Consider the following 16,696-nt stretch of genomic DNA (forward strand, 5'->3'; position numbering starts at 1 on the left):
ATTTGGATTTAGTTTGTACTAATGTAAACAGTAGCTAATTTACATAATTATCAATAATATATAGGTCTCCTGAGTTAACTTGAAGCGAAACTGCTAAAACTGCACTGCCACAGAAATCACATTCTATTTCAAGGTTAAGAAATCATTCCAGCTGGAGAGATTTAACTAGCTAAAGAAATTTAACTTGCTTCTTCTGAACATGCTGCTTGCCCTAGTGAAAATGCATCCCTAGCTGGAGAATTTATGAACAAGCAGTGCCAGAAAAATTCCCACCTGAAGGAGCTCGGCGCAGAAGCTGGTAATGAAGGGTGGAATGATCTTCAGGGGGAGCATAAGGATGGGATGCAGTTTTCTCTTTCATCCTTAGGTAAATGCAACAGGAATCTAGGCACTAAGGGAGTTGTTTACCTTCAAAGAGAGAATTTTAACAACAATTTGGACTGCTCTGGCACGCCTGTGACCAAGCAAATATTCTCTGCACAGTCAAGCAAGTATCAGTACTGGCAGTACTGAGAAGGCTGAAGGGTTCCTCTGGATGATAGGTGACCCTCAGTTTTCACTGCTTTAAAATCTGAGATAAAACTTTGGTTTAAAGAAAGTTGCCCAGTGGACAAATATTTGATAAAGTACATAAAGTTAAAAGTACCAGATAGCTGGAGATGAAACAGTAGATGAAAAGGAACAGCTGTGGGATTTTTGGGTTTTTTTTTTTTGTGCCTTGTGCTTTTATTCTTTTTGCCCTGTTCCATGATATAGTTATAACTGAAGAAAAGAGGTAGATAAGCAGAAAAAAAGCATATCTCTGGTGAGGATTTGCCCCCCCTCTTCCCCTCTTTAAATAAATTGCGATATACTTCATTGATAACTGCCTTAGCAGCAGAAATATCTGTACCAATTTTCTGTGGTAATTTCCAGCATTCTAAGTATACTTTCTGGTTGGTTGAAATTTTGAAGATTAAGTAAGTACAAAACAAGTAGAAAAAAGATTTTGAGATTTACATTAAACTCATAACTGCATTATACAAATACCTTTCATTTATTTGCTGATTAAATGTATTTAATTTAACTGTATTTAATTCCCTTTAGCATATGTAATGAGTATGAACTTAAGACAAGTCACTACTGTTCTTAGAACTACCCTGAATGTGAAGGCTGTAAGGCAGGGAGCAGAGACAGAGCTGGGTGCAGTAGCTACTCTGATGGCCTTTGATTCTCTCAGGCATGAATCACCCCAGCTATTATCTACCCAACTCCTCTGAATCACCCTGCTTGGGTACATCCCGTGCACTCCTGTGTTAAGCTGCCTTATATAGAGGGCTAAGCCAGACACAGCTGCAGGCTCCTCAAGCACCTTGTTGCACCCAAGGCACCCAGACAGCTATTCAGCAAAGTCCACAATCACACTTGTTAAATGAAATGGGAGAGACCAGAAGCTTGTGAGACACAAGATTTCTCATCCTTTACTCTATCCTTGACTCTTGGGCAAATGTGGTTACTTGCCTGAGACTGAATTCTCAATCCTTAAAGAAAATGCTGCCTTTATTTGGGCGATAACTTCAGGTTAGTGAGCTCATGACCATGGCTCACCCTCAGGTGAGCAGAGATTTTTGACAAGGAGTAAAGGCAGCTGATAGACAGATCATATTCAAGATGACCAACCATGCTTGTAAACACCAGGATGAAGGGGACTACCCACAGTGCCTTGATTAACTCCCTCCCTCTTACTTGCAAATTTCTTCACAAGATGTGAGTTAATTCTGAGCTAGAGAACTGACCTCTCAAATACTGTGAACAAAAACAGTTACTGTGTTAGGTATCTGATGAAATATACTCCAAAGCTTCCCTCATGCCATTTAGTGATTTTACTTGTGATGTCCACACCTCCTTTCTGTTTCAAAGGCTGAATGAAAGAGTCCTCCATTTATAGAAATGCAGTTGGACATACCAGTTGACCGGGAGAAACTGAAGCATTAAGCACCTCTGAAAAACAAGGGAAGAAAAGGAACAAGAAGTGAACTCAGTGGCTGAAAAACTTATTACATTTATTAGGTTTGTTTCAAAACATGGCTTAACTAGGCTAAAATAAAAAATGAATGCAAAACGTATTTTCCAAAATAAGCTCCAAAAGTATTGTTTGGAAACAGATGGCACAGCAGCTATTTCTCATTGTTCAAGAGTCTGAGAGAAGCAGCATTTCCCTGAAATGCACCAGAGACAGTTTAGACTAATGGAGAAGAAACTTGTAATGAGTTTGATAAAGTGAGGATAAGCTAGTCTTTTCTGCCATGTGAGAGGCAACACATTACTGATAGGGCTGGGAAGGGTTCTGGCCATACAAAAGAGCAGTCAGCAGCGTTTTTCAGATACATGAGCTACGCAGCAGAGTGGGTGGGTTTGCTATATGTTTCCATCAATACCCTGTGTTGTGAAGGGTTTTGGTGCAATATCGCATTGAATCTGCTATGCATGGACACTGCTGTCTCCTGAGCAAGATAAAATGCTAATATGTGATTAGCCTCAAATTTCTTTTGAGACAGACCATGCAAAGTGGTGATTAAGGCACAAAATTATTCCAGAGGATTTTTCTTCATACAGGTGTAGTATACTGGCCCAAACAAATAACCAAATTAGACAGTGGCAGCATGCGCTCCCTAAACATAACTCATTGAGGCTTCGTCCCATTTTCCCACTCTTCTAGCAACTTAATTTGTTCTCAACCTTCTAGCAATACAAATATCAATATCAACAGCTTTTTCTGGTATCTTGATGGAGGCTATAGCTGAGGTTGGTGCATTGTGCCTGGGCAATCCAGTTCAGTCCCCATGAACACTAAAACCAGGCTTTGGGCTTTCAAATGTGCCTTTTTTAAGAGTCACACCTGAGCTGACTGCCTGCTGTGGAAGGACTGGTTGTGATTTCCAGGCCAAACATCTTATTTCATTCTTGTAGTAACAATAGGTAAAGTGTGCTGGACATGTATCTATGCACTTCCTTTAACTTCTTAAATTTGTACTTCTCCTTTGCACCTGTGTGAAGCAGAACTGTGAACCCCATAATCTCCAACAAGTAAATCACATGCTGTTGGCAAGAAATGTTGTTAGCATCCAACCCATGAATCCAGACGTGTTCTTTGGAAACACTTACAAGTACTTAATTTCATCACATATTCCATTAACTCTCCTCTAGACATATGATGTAGTAATTTATTAAACTAAAGGATTGTTTTGCAACCTGTCAGACACAGCTTGCTGTTCTGGGCTGGCAAGGATGGCACAGCACTGCACATCTTGGTTTTAAGGTAAGGCATGAAGGCTGTGGATGGCTTACACACCTGCTCAGGTAACATGGGCCAGCCAGCCATCTGAAAAGTGGCACAAGGTAGGTGCATCCATAAAGCAGCATGGACTTTAATACCCATGTCCTGCTCCTCTGCATTCAGGTTTTATCACTCAGAGGGCCAACTGACATCTATGCCAAAATGGAGCCAGAGCAAACACATGAATATGTAGGTGATGTGACTGATCAGGGATGCAGACCTGGACCTGAAGCTGAGGGTTCTCTACTGTGGAACATCTCCCTTGTGAGCAAAGGCTGAGGGAGCTGGGTCTCTTGAGCTTAGAGAAGAGGAGACTGAGGGGCAACCTCATCAATGTTTACAAATATGTAAAAGGCGAGTATCAGGACAATGGAGCCAGGCTTTTTTCAGTGACATTCAGTGATAGGACAAGGGGCAATGGGTTCACTGGAGCATAGGAGGTTCCACTTAAACATCAGAAAAAACTTATTTACTGTGAGAGTGAGAGAGCACTGGAACAGGCTGCCCAGAGAGGTTGTGGAGTCTCCTTCACTGGAGACATTCAAAACCCGCCTGGACACGTTCCTGTGTAATGTGCTCTAAGTGACCCTGCTCTGGCAGGGGGGTTGGACTAGATGATCTTTCGAGGTCCCTTCCAACCCCTAGGATTCTGTGATTCTGTGAAACTCATACACAAAGAACAGGGCAGGTGCTTTGAAACTATGCAGTGTGAATACTTCAATTCATTTTAAGTGCCAATAGCATCATATGCTGTTCCAGCACCTCCAGTTCTGAACATGATTCCAGGTGTTAATTTCTGCTTTCCTCAGTGCAGAAGCCTATAAATGTATTTTCCTCAGAAGTGCAAGCCTCATTTCACAATCCCCTCCTCACCAAGGAAGAAACTCTGGGAGCCTGCAGGGGCAGCAAATGAGCCTTATCTTTCAAGTCTGTTGACATCTAGATTTGTTTGAACCCTGCTCAGTGTGTTCTGGGGCTTCCAGTTACTCTGCATCCTAGGTAACTTCCTCTGTGGCAGTGTTACTCCTCTTAGTGTCCGTCTCTAACTCTTCGCAGCTACACATGGAAGTGACCTAGTGAGTGCTAAGGTTCTGGATATCCACAAAGTCCAGGACACCACCTGTATAGAGAACCCACTGCTGCATGCTCTTTCAGCAACATATTTCCAAAGTATGTATGAACCTTCGGAGCACATATTCACGTCTGATGTGAACCTGGAAAGTTCTTCGGAGATTAATTTTATGGCTGTAATTTCTACAGGGTGCCAGAAAATATCAAGCCTGAAATTGACACTTGGGAGTTGTTTTCTAGAGTAGTATTCTGCCACCAGTCCAGGACACCCAGGAACCGAATATGAAGTAGAGGTGTTGTTTCAAGCGTTTTTTTTCTTTGAGAAAGCTATTCTATGAGGGTCCCATTATTTGCCAGACATTGCAACTCCTGCACATCAAATTACCCTCCGTTTTGCAGTGCGAAATGCTGCTATATTTAAGGCTGCATTTTAAAATAAATTGTTGAAATTTCATATACATATTTTTAAAGTAAGTATTAAAAAGAAAAGTCCAACAAGGGAGCAGTCCAGAAAATATGGGATATGTGGTTGGGAGAAAGGGGTTCTGAAGAAAATTCACATAGGGGCTAACCTAAAGGCATTTCATTTGCATTTCATGGGGGTCTATTGTGCTTTAAAAATAATTTAGAAACTTGGATGAACTACTCTTGTCACAAAACACTGGATAAACCCAGCTATATCTGGACGGCTGGGGCAAAGCAGTTACTAAATCTCATGCTTGCTAACTTATCCTGAAGAAAACAGTCAGAAGAAGTAACTGCTGGAAAGGGTTTAGCATGAGCTAAGACAGTCAGCAGCTGGGATGGGGACAGCTAGCAAGGAAGGGAGCTATCAAAAATAGTAAGTAGAGAGGATGGTTTCAGCTTATGTGTGGTCAAGTCCAGTTTAAGTCCAAAGAGGCCTCCCTGCCCAGGATCCCAAGCTGGTATTAGCAGATAGGCAGTACAGCCTCAGGATGAAACATGTTTGGCCTGATGCACAATTAATAGGCTTTCCTGTAGCAGGAAAAGGAGATTTATTCTTATCTGTTCAGTTTGGGGGAGGATGCTAGTTTTCTCTCTATAAGGAGCAGGCCTCCTTTTCTATCTGGTTAAGCCTGTTATTCATTAGCTTTAAGGGATGCAGTACAACTCGTTGCCCAACTACACAGCCAGGCACTTCATAAAGACGGGACGTTATTTTTCATTTTCCTGGATAGATGCTTTAGCATTTCAGGGAAGACACACCGAAGCCAGACCAAATTCAGCCAAGGCCTGGCAGAGGCTGAAGTTATTACTTAAGATGGAGCAACATGCTCATTAATGAGGCAGACAGTGAAGCAAAACTGCTTCATATCAGTGTTCATGTGTGTGCACTATCTGAAGTAGCACTCCAAACTATACTGTAAGCCTTCATCATGCCAGTCAAGCTTTCTACTCTGATTAAAGATATTTGTATTCTTCAGTGCAGTGAACTCATGATGATCTTTACTGACTTTCCTTCATAAGTGGATTTCTTAGGTTGAACAGATCTTTGCTTTTGCAAGTTTGCATAAGTACCCTGAATTTCTTGTTGTTCTTTATCACGAAATGCAGTTGACCTTGCCCACAGTGGCTGAGGCCCAGACTAATTTCTCTCTCAGCTCTGAAGAGGACAGTCCTCTCATCCTGCATAGTTTACAGTAAAACAAATATATTTTAGCTCCATTTAATAACACTTCTGATAAATCTTTTCTATGTGAAAGATTGCTATGTAGACACTTGAGGCATTTACTTTTTTGTTGTTGTTGTTTGTCTGTTTTCTGTGGCAAAGCTGATTAAATAAATTAGTCATGGTATTTTGATTCTGATGATAAACAAAGAAAAAGGATCACATTCAGCCGTGGCAACAAAATGTTCCAACTGGGGTTAATTGTAATTTGAAGCAATTGTCTTTTTTCTTTTGTGATATTATACTGATTACAGTTTGCATGCTTGTGCATCCAGGGTTTGATTATATCTTGTAAAGAAACATTTTTGAGAGTTCCTATTCTGTTACTAATTTTCTGGAAATACATATTTTTTTTAACTTTTGCAATCATAAAGATAATTAAATGAGGAATATAATTCCCATAGGTGTACCCCCTAAACACCTGTGCACCTGTCATTGCACTTCATCACTTTCTCTTTTTCTTCCTCTATGTTGCTATAAAAAGATTGCAGATGATAAGTGAACCACTTTTAAAAAAATCTATTTTAAACCAATTACAGATACACACTATTCATAGAATCTTAGAATCGTTGCTGGAAAAGACGTTGACACAAAGCTGACTTTTTTCACTGTGTGTTGTTGCAGCATTCCGTTTGATCACAAAAGGTGACTTAATTGCACTCACGTAATTTCTAACACTGTTCAGCATAAGATAATTGATTAACACAGATAGTTTTTAATTTTTCTATGCTGTTAATTTCTCTCGCATTGTAAATTAAAATACGCTGTATTTATTTGTTTTCATAGGACATCCTGTTTTCAAAGGGACTCAGGAACTACAGAGTCTGTATGCTGTAGAAAACTATGGGGTTTTTTATATCAGATTTAAACAGATCTGCAGCCATTACTCTATAATTTCACTTATAGCAAAGGTGCCCTGTATCAGTATCACATTTTTGTTTCATTCCTTATTGGCCTCATGTACTACTTATTGGCCTGACATTTGTTGTGAACTGGAGTAAACCAAAAATACAAAATACCAGGGGTAAATCTAAAAGCAAAATGGAATTGATTGCACTTTTTCAGTAGTTTAACCTCAAGTAGTTAAAAGGTGATTTTTTTATTTAGTTCAGTTATAAAACATTTATGCAGAAATATTCATGGAGAAGCAACCTTTCATTCAAAGAATAGCTGGCAGTAAGGGGTAAGTTGCACATTAAAAATAAATTAGAACACAATACTCATTATACAAACACCAGCAAAAATAGGAGTGCTTAGGGCTTAATTTTCTAAAAATGCACATCTGCAACAAGCTCCAGTGGTGCATATAGTAAGTGAAGTTTGTTATTTTTGTACAGCTGCTTATCTGTTATATGGCATTTCATGGTGTAAGGGGAAGCAAGCTGCTAATTCATTTGAATCATCAGCAACAAATGCAGTCCTCTGTGCATTTTTTCTTTGTTTATTTATTTATATTTTTAAAAATAGAAGCTATCTGCTGGGATCCAAAACACTGTTATTTATTTACCTTGCAGTGATATCAAGGACAGGTAGGCTAAGGCTATAGCCCCATTGTGCTGGCTACCTTAACCTACAAAAGGACTTCTGATTCATAGAAACATAGAATGGTTAAGGTTGGGAGGGATCTTAAAGATCATGAGGTTCCAGCCTCCCTGCCATGAGCAGGGACACCTCCCGCTAGACCAGGCTGCACAAAGCCTTATCCACCCTGGTCTTAAATACGTCCAGGAAGGGAGCATCAACAACCTCCCTAGGCAACCTCTTCCAGCACTTTACTACCCTCATGGTGAAGAATTTATTCCTGATGTCCAACCTAAATCCCTCTCTTTCAGTTTAAAACCATTCCCCCTTGTCCTATCACTACCCTCTCTGGTGAGAAGCCCCTCCCCAGATTTCCTGCAGTCCCCTTTCAGTACTGGAAGCCTGCCATAAGGTCTCCCCAGAGCCTTCTCTTCTCCAGGCTGAATAGCCCCAACTCTCTCAGCCTGTCTTCATAGAAGAGGTGCTCCAGCCCTCTTACTATCTTTGTGGCCCTTCCCTCAACTCTCTCCAACAGGTCTATATCTTTCCAGTGCTGAGGGCACCAGAACTGTACACAGTACTCCAGGGGGGGTCTCACCAGAGCAGAATAGAGGGCAGAATCACCTCCCTGGCCCTGCTGGCCACACTTCTTTTGATGCATGCCAGGATGCAGTTGGCTCTCTGGACTCCAGTGCACACTGGCAGCTCATGTTGAGCTTCTCATCAGCTACCACCCCCAAGTTCTTCTCCTCAGGACTGCTCTCCAGCCATTCTTCCCCCAGCCTGTATTTGTGCCTGGGGTTGCAGCGACCCAGATGCAGGACCGTGTACTTGGCCTTGTTGAACTTCATGAGGTTGGCACTGGCCCACCTCTCCATCCTCTCAAGGTCCCTCTGGATGGCATCCCTTCCCTCTAGGATGTCAACTACTCCAAACAGCTTGGTGTCATCAGCAAACTTGCTGAGGTTACACTCAATCCCACTGTCCATGTCTCCAACAAAGATGCTAAACAGCACTGGTCCCAGTACTGATCCTTGAGGAATGCCAGTCATCACTTGCCTCCTCTTGGACACTGAACCACTGATGACAACTCTCAGGGTGCAGCCATCCAGCCAATTACTGATCCACTGAGTGGTCCATCTGTCAAATCAATGTATTGTTAGTTTGAAGACCAGGATGTTGTGTGAGACAGTGTCAAATGCCTTGGGCAAAGATAGTTAGATTATTCCAGCTGCTCTGCCGTTATCCACCATCTTTGTAGACTTGTACATAGAAGGCCATCAAATTGGTCAGGCATAATTTGAACTTAGTGAAGGCATGTTGGCTGCCACTAATCACCTCCTTATTTTCAATGTTCTGCAGAAGATTTTTCAGGAGGATCTGCTCCATGATCTTGCTGGGCACAGAAGTAAGACTGACTGGCCTGTAGTTCCCCAGGTCTTCCTTTTTCCCCTTTTTCACAATAAGGGGCTATGTTACCGTTTTTGCAATCAGCAGGAGCCTCACCAGGCTGCCATGACCTCTCAACTATGATGGACAGAGGCTTAGCAACTGCACTTGGCAGCTCCCTTAGGACCCATGGATGGATCCCATCAGGTCCCATAGACTTGTGCAGCTTCAGGTTCTTTAGATGGTCATGAACCTGTCCTCCTATAGTGAGGGGTGCTTTGTTCTCCCAGTCCCTGCTTTCACCTATTGTGTCCTTTGCAATGAGGCTGGAGCACTTGACAGGGAAGACTGATGCAAAAAAGTCACTGAGAGCCTCAGCCTTCTTGATATCCTGTGTAGCTAGGTCTCTTGTTTCCTTCAGGAGAGGGCCTATATTATCCTTGGTTATCCTTTTTTCTCCAACATACCTATAGAAGCTTTTCTTATTGCTTTTCTTATTCAAGCATACAATCAAAAGATCTGATTGTGGTAAAGCTTAAAGCTGTAAAATGAGACCACCCTGGTGAATGTTAGACAAGTAAATATCTTTGATGGTTTAGGGTTTGCTGGGTTGATGAAGTAGGCCAAAGACAATAGGAGAACATAATAACAAGTTAAAAATGAATACTGGCAAGACATACTCTGGCATAATGAGAAATCCAGAAGATCCCAGGGCCCAGTTGGAGATACAGGATTTCTTTATGAGGGTAGGTTTTTTTTTTTTTTGTTATGGCACACTGTCTGTAATTATGTATATATTATAAATAAACAGTTACTAATTACTCATCTGTGAAGAAGCATTCTGGACATTGTCTCCCATTTAGAACTAATTATGATTTGTAAAATCCTTCCAGTATGTAGATAGTGGCAAGAAAGACTTTGTTAGCTTTTGGGATTGCTGTATATGAGATTTGAGGGGACAGACACTTTATGTAATAGCAACAACAGTACCAGTGGGAGGACAGGTCATTGTGCTTCTCCTTCCCAAGCTCCCAATTAAGTTGTCACAGACCCATATTTTGCAGCTTACCCCACCAGAGGAGTGTAAACCCCTGGGTCCTACTTGGTGATGACCTCTGTACCAATGCTTGTTGTCTCTTCCAGCTCAATTGCATGTACTGGGAGTTTTGTGTTACGTATTCATAATTCCTCCTGCTCTTATTTTCTTGGACTCATCAATCTGCATTTTTTTCAGAATCATTGATTTTGTGTCACAGGATGTACTACATCAATTCAAGGAAAAAGAAAGGAAGCATTTAATAATTTTATTCTAGTCTTATCCATCTGAAAATCAGTATAAGGTCATTCACCCTTTGTTGTGATTGGGTCAAGAATTCTTTCTCTTGCAAAATGCAAAGTATTTCAGGCATGGAACTTAGGTTATCCCTAGACTAATAATGCTGTGGGTTATTTTTTTTCATATCTCTTATATTAAAAAGTTCAGAGCATTTCCTTCTTTTCCCAGTAAGCTTATTGCTTAAGGGGAATTGGAAACAGACAAGCTGTGATCATCTGCACTCTTGTTAAACTGATGGTTATTTACTCATGAAGTAAATGAAGGAAAAGGTCATAAGAGGTACTGTCAGCTTGTTATTTCTGAATCTGCATTCTGATTTAGTTGAAGCACCTCGCTTGATCTTCTCCAGGGATAATTAACAACTTACTGTTACAATCACTTTGAAGGTATATAGAGTGATTAAATTAGGTGTTGGAAAAGGTTTTAGCTGACCAGACAGATCTTTTGAGCAGAATGGTGAGTCTTCACTCTGCTAGGCTTAATAATGTTTGACTTACTGGAAGTATGGGCATATTTGCTCCTGTTTGAACCTAGTACTTCTCACATGCACATGCAGTTGATTTGCAGTTCTTGCCTAATTATCTTCTGAGTTCATATAAACTAGTTCCTCCCAGTCATTCAACTGAACAACTCAAAAAATATTTCTGTCAAGTCTTCTTGACTAAATAGGATGAAGTTGTATAGATTGTGGTGCCCACTCACAGTGGTCTGGATGCTCTGCTGTAGTAGAGGTAGTTAGAAATTGATACATTGCTAACAGTTGTGGTTAACTCAGACTACTTGCTCAGTTAGTTTGTAGGATTAGCAGTTAGAATATAGTTAATTTATTAGTGATTGGGTTGGCATGGAGACTAGGGACCACACAAGTCCAAGTTGAGGCAGCAGAAAATTGAGAACCAGAGATAAACTGTTGTTGGATGAAGTTTGGAGAGGAGGGAGGGAGTCATAGGGAGGCCTCTAAAGACAGAACAAACAGCAGTCAGTAGGCAGCTCTGCAGCTGCCAATATGTACCAACTCTTCCAGCTTCACTGAAGAAGCATGCCATTTCTGTTATCTACCTCAGTGGGAAGCCATATCCCTAGTGGAAAGGCTCTAGGGCAAGTGCATCTTAAAGCAGTCCTCAGCCACCACCAGAGCACTTGGCCTTGCTAGACCATGGCTTATGCTCTGGCTTGCAGTGCAGACCGTGGGCATCATGCAAGCAGTAGCACCAAAAATACAGCATAAGTGTCTTGCAGTTCTACTGATACCTGTGAGGAATAGATACCCTAGATATTTGAGGCTCAAGTATAGAGCTTCAGGTTGCTGAAGGAATGATTAAGATATTTGGAGTAGTTGAAGGAATCAATATTAATGTCAGGAAGCCATGAGGGAAAGCTCTTGGTCGGTGAATACCAGAGGTGATGAGTGAAGGCTGTTGTTCAATGGTTAATAGATATGGTGATAGCTGGTTCTTGTGGCTGGAACAATCAATGCCTGCTGAAATATGTGTAGGAATAGTTCAAATTTGGCTGATGGTCACTGCTGAAACGGCTGGGGGTGACTGGATCTACCAGAGGCACTGAAGTGGATGACAAGTGGAGTTGTCTGGTAGTCTTCATTGGGATAGTGACAAGCTGATCGCGTGTCAATGTAACTTGTGAAAGAAAAATTTGTTGTGTTGCAAGTAATGTGTGTTTGTGGGTGAGAACTGGGTGTTGTAAGAATTCATTTACATTAGTGCACATTTCCTCCATCTCTCGTAGATGGATACTTGGCCATCTATGGAGGAAACAGATTCAATCTTCCTTTTTTCTGGCACGTTTTCTTGCACGACATCCTGAAGAATTACTGACTTTTGTGCTTTTTACAATACTTTGTTCTTAAAATTAAAGGCAGCAGAGGCAATCAAGTTTGTTGTTCTTCTTCTAGGCATGATTGAAATTCCAGTCTCCCTCTTCCTTGCTCACAGTCCAGCACAAGAGCCATTTCCCATGAATACTATCGCTCAGAAACAGAAGTGATTTGGCTACTACTTATCATTTGTGCAGCAGCATACATCCCGGAAGTCCTCACAAACAGCTTGGAGACAGTGCTTTTTGTGTGTCTGAGGAGAGAAAAGAGAATTATCTTTTCAATAGCTGCATCTCTCTCTCTCCCCAGAAAAAAGTGTGGGGAATATTGACTTGGCATGAGACTTGTAAGGCCACAAAGGAAGCTGTCTGCCAGTTTCCTTGATGATGCCAGTGTAATGCGAAGAACCAACAGCCATGAGAGAGACTTGCAAGCAATATGGGCATAGAGATAGACAGTATTTTCCTTGGTGAACTGATTAGATGTAGATTTATGGCACTGGATAGCCTGATAACTTGAGGAAGCCAATATGGGTGTCAGGGCGTCAGGTCAGTGGAGGAAAGTGAAGGGGAATCTCTTGTTTGATGATACACTGATTCATGACAAGTTAAATTCATGGCAGAAGCTTCTCTGTGAGGAGAGGCAGCCCTATCAGCACACCAATTAGCTGTGTTTATAATTGATGGCATGGCTGGAAATCACTGTGATTCATAAGCAATGATATTCATGACAAGAGTGACTCTTTCATTTCAGGGAAAAGGACCAGGAACTGCTCTAAATTGTACATGATTGAAATTAATGGTTAGGGAAGATAAATGGTAAGTGGGTGCCTGAGACCAGTGCTGTGCTGACAAATGTATTTAAGCCACTTTCAGAGGTACAGAAAAGAGAGGATTGAACAGCTGTCTGAGCACCCTTGCTTGTTAAATTAATTCCACGGACTCTAATGGAGCATTAAGATCAGGGAAGGTGGTGCAAAATTGCAATGATGAGTGTTATAGGCCACAATTTTGTTATATCCAGTATTTTGTAGTGTATCCAAACTTTTCTTTGTGATCAAAGAATCTCAGATGATGAAGGGAGAGGAGGAAAGAAAGAAAGAATGAGTGGCAGGAAGGTGACAGAAAGCATAGGATACGAAGTAGGGCTGAATAAATTTGTACACCTTGCTTCCTAGCAGAATTGGAAAGAGCAGAAGGTCTCCAGCTAAGTGGATGAGATGGTGATTAACATTGTGCAATGCAGAGAAGGACAGGGTCATAGCCTCAGCAGAGCTCTACCCAAAGCAAAGACCCACAATCTAGTGCGTTAGAAAACAGATCTAAGGGAACTGGAATGGATTTATTTGGAAAAGGGAAAAATTGCATAAGAAAAATAACCAGCAGAGTCAAGAACACTGGCTCATCAGCCCAAGATTCTGTGGGGTCCTTCTGATCTTATTTATAAGATATTGTCATCATCTTTAGCTGGTTCTAAGCATTGTAATAAAAATCCGTTTGCCCTTCCTTTGTCATGTCTTCATAGGACAACGTAAATCTAGTGAAAATCTACTGATTTGTTATCTCCAGTAACAAATGTTAATATGCAGTCTTTCATCTCTTCATCATCATAACAGTCCTGTTTATGAAGGATTTCAGACTATAAGTTTCAGCTTTTAATAAAAATTCTTAAATTTGAACATTTGTTTTATTTAAATATTCTGCTGTATAAAAATAACAGATTAGTTGATAATATCTGTCCTCAGTACCTAATACCCAGGAGCCCGGGTCACAGACTAAAATTCCATTAGGCTATGTATTATCCAGTTAGTGAGCAGAAAAAACCTCCTAATGTGTGAACAGTGAATGCAAGTGAGACTATAGTAATGTTTAATTACTTCCACTGTTCATGGAAAGAAATATCTTTCAAAGTTGTATTTAATGTAACATTATTTTCCTACATTCTTCTCTTATTTTTCCTTGAAGATGGAGAAAGTGATTCTGCTGCTGCAAAATCTATTCCTCAGCATCAGCTGTGTTTTCCTTTGTAGAACCAACCATAAAAATGTAGCCTCTATGTCCTGCTGAGAGATGTCTTTTGGAGGTTCTCCACGTGCTTAGCAAAATCATAGGATCATAGAAGGGTTTGGGTTGGAAAGGCCCTTTAAAGGTCACCTATCCAAGCTCCTCTGCAATGAGTAGGGACACTTTCAACTAGATCTGGTTGCTCAGAGCCCCGTCCAACCTGAACTTGAAGGTTTCCAGGGATGAGGCATCCACCACCTCTCAGGGCAACATGTTCCAGTGTCTTACCACCTTCATAGTAAAAAAATTTCTTCCTTATATCTTGTCCAAATCTACCCTCTTTTAGTTTAAAACCATTGCCTCTTGTCCTATCACTGCAGGCCCAGCTAAAAAGTTCATCTCTGCCTGTCTTATAAGCCCCCTTTAAGTACTGAAAGGTCATAATAAGGTCTTCCCAGAGCCTTCTCTTCTCCAGGCTAAAAAAACCCAACTCTGTCAGCCTTTCCTCACAGGAGAGGTGCTCCAGCCCTTTGATTATTTCAGTGGCCCTCCTCTAGACCAGCTCCAACACATCCATGTCTTTCCTGTTACTGACTGAACCTGAAGCTGTGAGCACGGATGTAGTTGAATCTGTAGTCTGGAGCAAATGGCAAAAGCCATTTGTGCTTCATGGGCTTTTAACATGAATACTGCCTGTAAAATAATTTGATGCCGTTTTCTTTTCAAAAAATTTTCCTTTCTGAATTGTCCAGGCTGAGCCTTGTTCCCCATGGGTTTCTGAGGAGGCAATCATGCTTGACATGGGGCTTCTGAGCTGTGAACAAGCTGTGCTGTTGATGGAGGTGTCAGGAGAAAAGTTGATTTGAAATAAATAAGGGAATAACCCTCACAAAATAACAGTGCTTTAATGAGTTGAAGGTGGTCTACCTGCTGAGCTCGAGTCTAACATTAAAAAATGGGATTCCTCTTATCTTACAAGAAACTGCTTTTCATGAATAAAATTCCATTTGTTGCCTGCTACCATCTTCCTTTTCTGTCTCTCCTAAGGGAAAAACAGTAATAAAGAAAAAAGACTGATGGTTATATTAGAAATAGCACTGTGTGCACAGATGTCATTCAAGGCATATCTAGTAAGTTTTGTAAGCAGATATGAGTTTTCTTGACTCATATTTTAAGTTGGGCAGTGACAAGCCAGTTCCAAACTGTGTAGTGTTCCACTGTGTTTAAATCAGAAAGCTCACAGAAAGCATGTCTATTTGCAATCATACCCTCCATCTCATATTTACTTTCTTCTTTCTAAAGTTAAGTCTATGGTACTGAAATGGATTATTTTAAAAAATCTCTGCTGATATTTCTGAAGGCATAAAAATGTTGGAAACCTTGTGAAAATGTCTGCTCTGCTAAGTTTTCATATAGGCAAGAAAAATTGTCCCTGCAGCTGAGTAAAATTCTGTGTCTTGTTTGATGAAGAGTTAAGACAAACACAAATACTATTTGTCAAATTCAGAATGGTTTTCATCAGGGCAAACAGTAAATGCTCTAGTGTGGTGACCTTAATTACTGGAAGCAGAAGCAAGAGATGGATTTCAAAACAAGAGAGTTCTGAGAGTCCTGCAGTCCTGGCTACTGTGGCTGCCAGCAAAACTAATCATTCTTCCCTCCAACCCTGTTCACCTTGTGTTTGCAACAGATAGTCCTGCCCTCCTCCACTCACCATAGCTTTCACTTTCATCTTTCAGCTGATTGTTACTCACCCTCCAAAATTAAGGACTCCTGCAGTGTTATATTAGTGTTGAAATTGTTGTTCATTTCCCCCCAACTAATTTTTATTCAGTCACTCTTTTTGCTCTCCTCCTTCCTGCCCCCTCCTCCCATGCCCCATCTCCCCCTTTCTCCCTCTATCACTGTTGTCAAATTCATATAGTTCCCAAGGTCTGATTAGTCCCCTCAGTCTCTAGGGAACTCTCTAGGTCAGTGTAAGAACCATAAAAACCTAGCCTTGTGCTGATGTTTATCAAATGGGATTTTATTCCATCAGTGTCACAGTTTGACTCAGGTCCGACAACAATGCTCTCGATCCCCTCCCCCCCCAACCCAGGTAGGGAAGGAGAGAGAGAAAAAGAGAGAGACTTGGCTGGATTGAAAACTAAACTACACAGGTTTAATTAAACACTAATGAATCATACAAAAAAAAAAAAATACAATTATATACAGATATATTCAGGAATGGGCAAAAACCTCTCGCCTCCCCCCACCCCAGCAACTCCCACAGCACTTCCCTGAACTGGGAAGAGTCCCGAGGAATCCTGGAGCTGCTGCTGGAGAAAGCAGAGAGTTATGGGGGTCACGAGAGATCAAGCCTGAGGATCGACGGTGATGGATGAACAGAGTCCTCCCTGGACGCCGGCCATGGACGGAAGAGAAGGGAGAAGAAGAAGGAAGGAAGTTGTCTTCTGTGATCTCTGACCGTCCTTTGAGCTTACGTAGATATATGGAATGGAATATCTTTGGCCAATTTTGCTGTCCATCTAACTCA

This window comes from Chaetura pelagica, unplaced genomic scaffold (genome assembly GCF_000747805.2).
Source record: "Chaetura pelagica isolate M959 unplaced genomic scaffold, ChaPel_1.0 scaffold308, whole genome shotgun sequence".
NCBI lineage: Eukaryota > Metazoa > Chordata > Aves > Apodiformes > Apodidae > Chaetura > Chaetura pelagica.